The sequence below is a fragment of the Phragmites australis genome, chromosome 8, assembly GCF_958298935.1.
Source record: "Phragmites australis chromosome 8, lpPhrAust1.1, whole genome shotgun sequence".
NCBI lineage: Eukaryota > Viridiplantae > Streptophyta > Magnoliopsida > Poales > Poaceae > Phragmites > Phragmites australis.
The window spans coordinates 17,457,071-17,463,567 of NC_084928.1; the positions used below are offsets into that span (position 1 = coordinate 17,457,071).

The 6,497-nt window shown below is 46.3% G+C and overlaps 1 pseudogene; it reads left to right on the top strand.

Annotated features, from left to right (window-relative positions):
• The first annotated feature begins 950 nt into the window (after positions 1–950).
• Positions 951–4,650, top strand: LOC133926719 (beta-1,2-xylosyltransferease XAX1-like; annotated as a pseudogene).
• The last annotated feature ends 1,847 nt before the right edge of the window (positions 4,651–6,497 follow it).

The window sequence follows — 6,497 nt, forward strand, 5'->3', positions numbered from 1 at the left end:
CTCCCGCAACCTCCCTCCCCCACCCCTTCTGCCCACATCGTTGAGACTGAACGATACCCGCGGCTCAAGCCACTGCAGCACCTGGCGCGTGCGCTATTAGAAGAGATAAGGGAGAGAGAGGAACCGTGCAGAAGAGATAAGGAATGGAGAGAGAGATTGATCGAGCCGAACCTCAACACACGAGCTAAAACCAGAGGGAATCCAAATTTTGCATCCGATCCAATATTCAGTATTGGTCCGTAACACAAACCGATACTGATAAAAAATATCAGTGCTGGTTCATAGTTACTAGTCGGCACTAATACATCAATGTCGCTTTGTGCCAAGAGCCGACACTGATGCTGAGTATCAGTGTCGGTTCATGCTAGCTTAACCATTTATTGTGTGCAGGATGTTACGAACCGACACTGATACTTTATCAGTATCGGTTCTGGCTAGTATCAGTGCCAGTTCTCGTCTAGTCGGCACTGATAATCCGGCACTGATGACGATTCTATTGTAGTGGCATGTAATAAGAAATAACCAATCGTTTCAACAGCCCTCAATAATTAAAAAAAAATCATACCGACCAATGTGCGATTGCACAAGTTCCACTCCAATTTAAGACCATTTCGCAAAGAAAATATGGCTGGCTAAAGTTCGCTGACAGGATCCAACGAGGCCTAACCGACGGAATCCTCCTCCACAGCCAGTGGCAACCAAACTCAGCACGCAACCCCAGTACTCAACCCCTCCTCCCGGCGACTTGTTCCATGCTTGCATCCGTCTCCATCCCCATCCCTGTGACACACCATCTCTCCGTCTCGAACCCAACCAAACCATCGAGCAAAAATTAATAAACCGCATTGAGAAAAAAAAAGATGGATTAGTCCTACTGTCTAACATGGAATTAGGTAAGCAATCGTAATTATTGTGCACTTGCACCGTACAAGTCAACACAGAGGGAGTGAGGGAGGAAGGAGGAAGCCGCCTCGCCGTTCCGAACTGGTAGTTGTCGTAGCACCACCACTACCAACCCACACCACACCACCCTGAACGATCAATCATCGTCTACATCACCCAGCGGCCTGGTTTTAGGCCATTAGGAAAAGAGTTGCGCCATGCTGGCGATCGCAGCGCTAGTATATCAGCAGCCTTGCCTTGAAGGTGTGTGTTTTGTTCTCTTGTGTGGCTGCCGTCGCGGACGTTGAGTTTGATGGCGTCAACGGCGTACTCGTGGCCGTCCAAGCCGCTGGGGCTGGCGGCTGGCAACCGGAGAGGGCCGCGGCTGGCCAAGGATCTGGGCAGGATCGAGCCCAAGAAGTTAGGGATTGGGCTGGTGGCCAGATGCTGCCTCGCGCTGCTCACCTATCTATCATTTGCTCAGCTTTTCGCCATTTACTCTTCGGTATTCGGTAAGGGTCTTTGAATCCAATTCGCCATGAAGAATTAGTTAATTCGGTGTCTGGGTAGTCTTGCATACTTACTTTTCGGAATTAATTGTATCAGATAGCACGTCCTTGATGATGAAGAACGCACCACCGGCAACGACGACGGTGCCTGCCACGGAGGCCCAGCCGGTGCAGCAAAAGAACAAAGTGGAGGATGAGAAAGATGTTCCTGACCCGGAGACAGACCCGAAAATGCCCAACATACCAGAGGCCATCCGAAAGAATGAACAGGAGGAGGCCGCGGCGACGAAGGCATGTATGAACTCTTATTTTGCTCCCTCTCGGACCATAATAATAGTAGTCTCACAATAGAATTTTTTGCTCGTTTAATGTTCATTCCCGAAAAAGAAAAGCTTGAATTCCTCACTTTAGTTCGTGTACGACTACACTGTAATTAAGAAATCTACATTTCTCTCTGTTTTTTCTTCAACTTCTGGCGAGACCCAGGCCAAGATCACCTGCGACGAGAACGGCGTTGATGAGGGCTTCCCGTATGCGTGCCCACCGGTGTGCGAGATCACCGGTGACATCTGGATCAGTCCCAAGGAGAAAACCATGTTCTTTGTTAACCCATCAGGCACTGGCCCGTTCTATGCCAACGGGGAGAAGAAGATCTGCCCGTAAGGACGACTTCCTCCTCCCGGGCGTCGTGGAGATAACCATCAAGTCCATGTCCTCGCCTGCGGCAGTACCTTAGTGCACGCGGCGTCACGACGTCCCAACGGTGGTGTTCTCCGTGGCCGAGTACACGGACAACTTCTTTCATGACAACACTGACGTGTTAATCCCGCTATTCCTGATGACGTCGCACCTCAAGGGAGAGGTGCAATTCCTCATTACCAACTTCAAGCTGTGGTGGGTGCACAAGTTCACGCCGGTGCTGAAGAAGCTCTCCAACTATGAGGTGATCAACTTCGACAAGGACGAGGAGGTGCACTGCTTCCGAGCCGGGCACCTTGGCCTGTACCGCGACCGCGACCTCATCATCTCCTCGCACCCGATGCGCAACCCGCGCAACTACTCCATGGTCAACTACAACCGGTTCCTCCGCCGCTCCTTCGGCCTTCCCCACGACACGCCGGCGGTGCTTGGGGAGGAGACCGGCTCAAAGCGAAGATGCTTATCATCGAGCACAAGGGCACGTGGAAGCTACTCCACCTGCGGGAGGTGTCCGCGCTGTGCGAGGAGCTCGGGTTCGCGGTGAGCATGGCAGAGGCCAGCTCCGACGTGCACGGGTTCGCGGAGCGGGTAAACTCGGCCGACGTGCTCCTGGCGGTGCACAGCACTGGGCTAACGAACCAGATCTTCCTACCTACGGACGCTGTGCTGGTGTAGATCATGCCATGGGGGAAGATGGACTGGATGGCGACCAACTTCTACGGTCAGCCGGCGCACGACATGCGGCTCCGGTACGTGGAGTACTACGTCTCGGAGGAGGAGACGACGCTCAAGGACAAGTACCCCAGGGACCACTAGGTGTTCAAGGACCCCATGCACATCCACGCCCAGGGGTGGCCAGCGCTCGCCGAGATCGTCATGAAGCAGGATGTCACGGTCAACATGACAAGGTTTAAGCCGTTCCTGCTCAAGGCGCTCGACGAGTTGCAAGAGTAGGAGGGGACTTCAGATTCCCTTTGGTTGGCTAGTTGTCTGGTTGGTTCGTTTGTGTGGTTCGTTGGGGACAAATTGGATAGGCTCCTTGTGTGTAGTCTCGGTGAGTTTTTGATGTAGATTGAGCGTATAGAATGCTTGGGAACTTGAGGTGATAAGGACATGGCTCCTTTGAATAAGAACAACACTGTTAATAATTCTCAAATCATATAAGGACTAATTACAAGAGTCTATGCCTGACAAGTAAACCACCAGGTAAACTCGTTCCTCGTTGTTCATGCTTTGTTGGACAGATTACTACTAAATTTTTGTGATATTTTAATGCTTAGGAATATGGGAGAAGCATCACATGCTCACTTAAACGTCATCACTCGAATGCCAAGTCTACTCGGAGTCAAAGTCGAGTCCTAGTCGAACTCTGAAGTATACTCAGAGTCCTATGACAGTACGTCAGTAAAACGGCCAGAACTCCCTCAGACGAACTCCCTCATACGAAGTCTGATTGAGGCGATCTTGGACTCATTGGAAAGCTTATGACGAGCCCTTTCCAATGTATCTGGTCTCAACCAAATTCCTCATAGTTTCATCAGGGTCGATGAAATAAAGTGCTGCATTAATGTTTTGGGCCGTATCAGGTCTTGTAATCGTGTCGGGGTCGGAGTCTAGGTTATGTATGCCTCTCTCAAAAGCTGTGTAACCCTAGGTCGACATCTTCACGTCCCTCCTATATATATAGTAGCCGTCATAGTTTAGGCTCGGGTTTTTCTTCAATTATTCTGTTTTAGACAGTTTCATCGTATATCAGTTCATAGAATACCAACTCGAGTATTTTATTGGTAATCAGCAATATTCAGATTGCATCTACATGTCTCTTACTTGTGTTCTCAATTCACTTGTAGGAAAAGCCTTCTTGGCGAGGACAATCGTGTCTTGGTACGGTTGATAACCACGGAGTAGTGATGTAGTGGTTGCGAGGGTTCTCGATCTGATCTGATCGAAGCCTTTGGAGCATCAATATCAAAATTCCACTAAATCAAATTATTTCATTACCTTTCGGAAGATCGGGCACGTCGTTCCCCATCAAGTGGTATCGAGCTTCGGTTGCCCATTAGCTAATCTTGTTTATCCCCTTTATTTCGTCATGTTCCATTACCTAGAGTTTAGAAAATTTCCCCACAAAAAAATTTGGATCTTAGTTTTTCCGTTATCCAAACCACTTTGTGCCTTTCGCAGTTTTGATTTCCGTTTTCGCATTGTTGAGTTTGAGTCTATCGTTGGTGTCTTTGTTGCTGGTCGAGTCATCGTGTTCTAGTTTTTAGTGTCGAGTCTTTGCCGTTTAAGTTGTTGAGTTTTGGGATCGATCACTAGTTGTTTTGACCGCCTATTCGGGTGTCGCTTCAACCATCTACTCAAGTTCGACCACTAGAAGATCACTAGTCGTTTTGACCACGCACTCAAATTCGCCTCCACAATCTAGTTGGGGTTTATCTATTTCTAGTTACTCTCGGACATCCCCATGAGCTCTTCATATCGAGTATTGTCCAACAAAGTTCGATTGGCAACCCGATAACCTAAATAGAGGAAGCCAAAGTTGAGAGAGAGAGAGAGAGAGAGAGAGAGAGAGAGAGAGTATTTTTATTAACTTTTTACCCCTGCTCTCCAAAAAAAGTTTGTGACTCACATACCTCTTTGGACCTAGAAAAGTTAGTCGAAGAGTTTTGAGTTTGTGTCACATTTATAAAAAAAAGGAGAGTAAAAAAAAGAGGAAGTCAGAAAAAAGGGAGAAGAAAAAATCAGATTGCATTGCTATTTCTGGGAACGTGCTCAGGCCAGCAACTATGACGAGTACTGTGGATTTTTATTCAGCTTTGCTGATCTGATTTCAATTATTGCTATTTTTTGCTACTAAATATTGTTTATCCAAGCTACACATTCTCTCGATCAGAACGGTTTCTCCCCTTGCAACTACCTCACTCGCACCCGAAAAGGTATCAGGAACCAGCCACCGGTTGTGCCGATTGCTGTGATTGGAAAGAGAACTTGCAAGAGTGTGGTCAGATGCTTGAGAGTGTGTGACTCCACCTGCAACACCTAGTAGTCCATATGAATAATATATCTTCTCTTGTTCTCTATCTTCGGCTAACCATGGTAGGAGAAACGTTGGATGCGAAAGAGTGTGTTTTGAGGGAAGAACTGAACTCATAATGTTGCTAGATGATCATCGATAAGCTATTAATGATGATATTGATAAAAGTTTGTGGGAACAAATACTACATTACAGCGATTCAATGATAGCATTGCAATGCTCAATACACGCTTTGATCAGTTTTTCAATCAGCCACCGAACAATGGTCGAGTGGATCCTCATGATGCAGCCCATGAGCATGGGGAGTCCATCACGGATGATGAAATTTTGAGGCAAGAACAAGGCGTCTATGATGCATGACAATGGAATTGATTGAACTTCAACCATCAAGGTATGAGAGGTAACAATTTTTAGCAACATAAAATATATGCTAATGATAACCCATTTGGTAAGGTTAAGTTTAGCATTCCTTTTTTTTTGGGTGTTTATGATACTAAAAAGTATTTAGATTTGGAAATGACGGTAGAACAGAAGTTTAATGCTCATTTAGTTCCTAAAATGCATAGAGTTAGGCAAGCCACTAGTGAATTTAAATATTTTGTAATCATTTGGTGGAATAGAGTATGTATCGATGGATTAACGCCTACTACATGGAATGATCTAAAGATTGTTATGCATAACAGATTTGTTCTGGTCTTATTTAAACGTGATTTACATAAGAAAATACAACGCTTAAATCAAGGTGATAGATCCGTAAAAGAATACTATCAGAAGCTACATATTAGTATGTTACGTTGTGATATTATTGAGGAAGAGGCTGCAATGGCATGCTTTTATGGAGGGTTAAGACATGAAATTTAGAACATAGTTGGTTACAAAGAATATAATAGTGTTCCTAGATTATTCTAACTTGCATGTTTGGTAGAAAAAGAATTGCAGGGATAACAACTTTGAAAGCTCGATTACATCAAAATCGATGCCAGGATTGGTCAAAATAACCCCAAGTTCAGCTACATGGTTTTCTGCCCCCTTCTCGAGTAGGGCGCGTTCGGCATGACCCTCAACACCATCACACGTTCTCACGGTAAGAAAATCTGTAAGTGTACAGGCCCCAACCAAGATCTCTTCTTCGGTTGTTTCAACTGGTCGAATGACTGGGATTGTTTGTCACCGATGTAAGGGAATGGGCCATGGCAAGGATTATCCAAGTCAGCGAGCGTACATTGCAACTAAAGATGATGAATATGTGTGCTAGTGATGTCGAGGATGAATATGATCTTGCAGCTAACCATGCAGGTGATGAGGACGAACACGAGATGGATATCGACCATAAAGAAGTGTTCGGTGCCATTGCCACGAAGGATTATCGG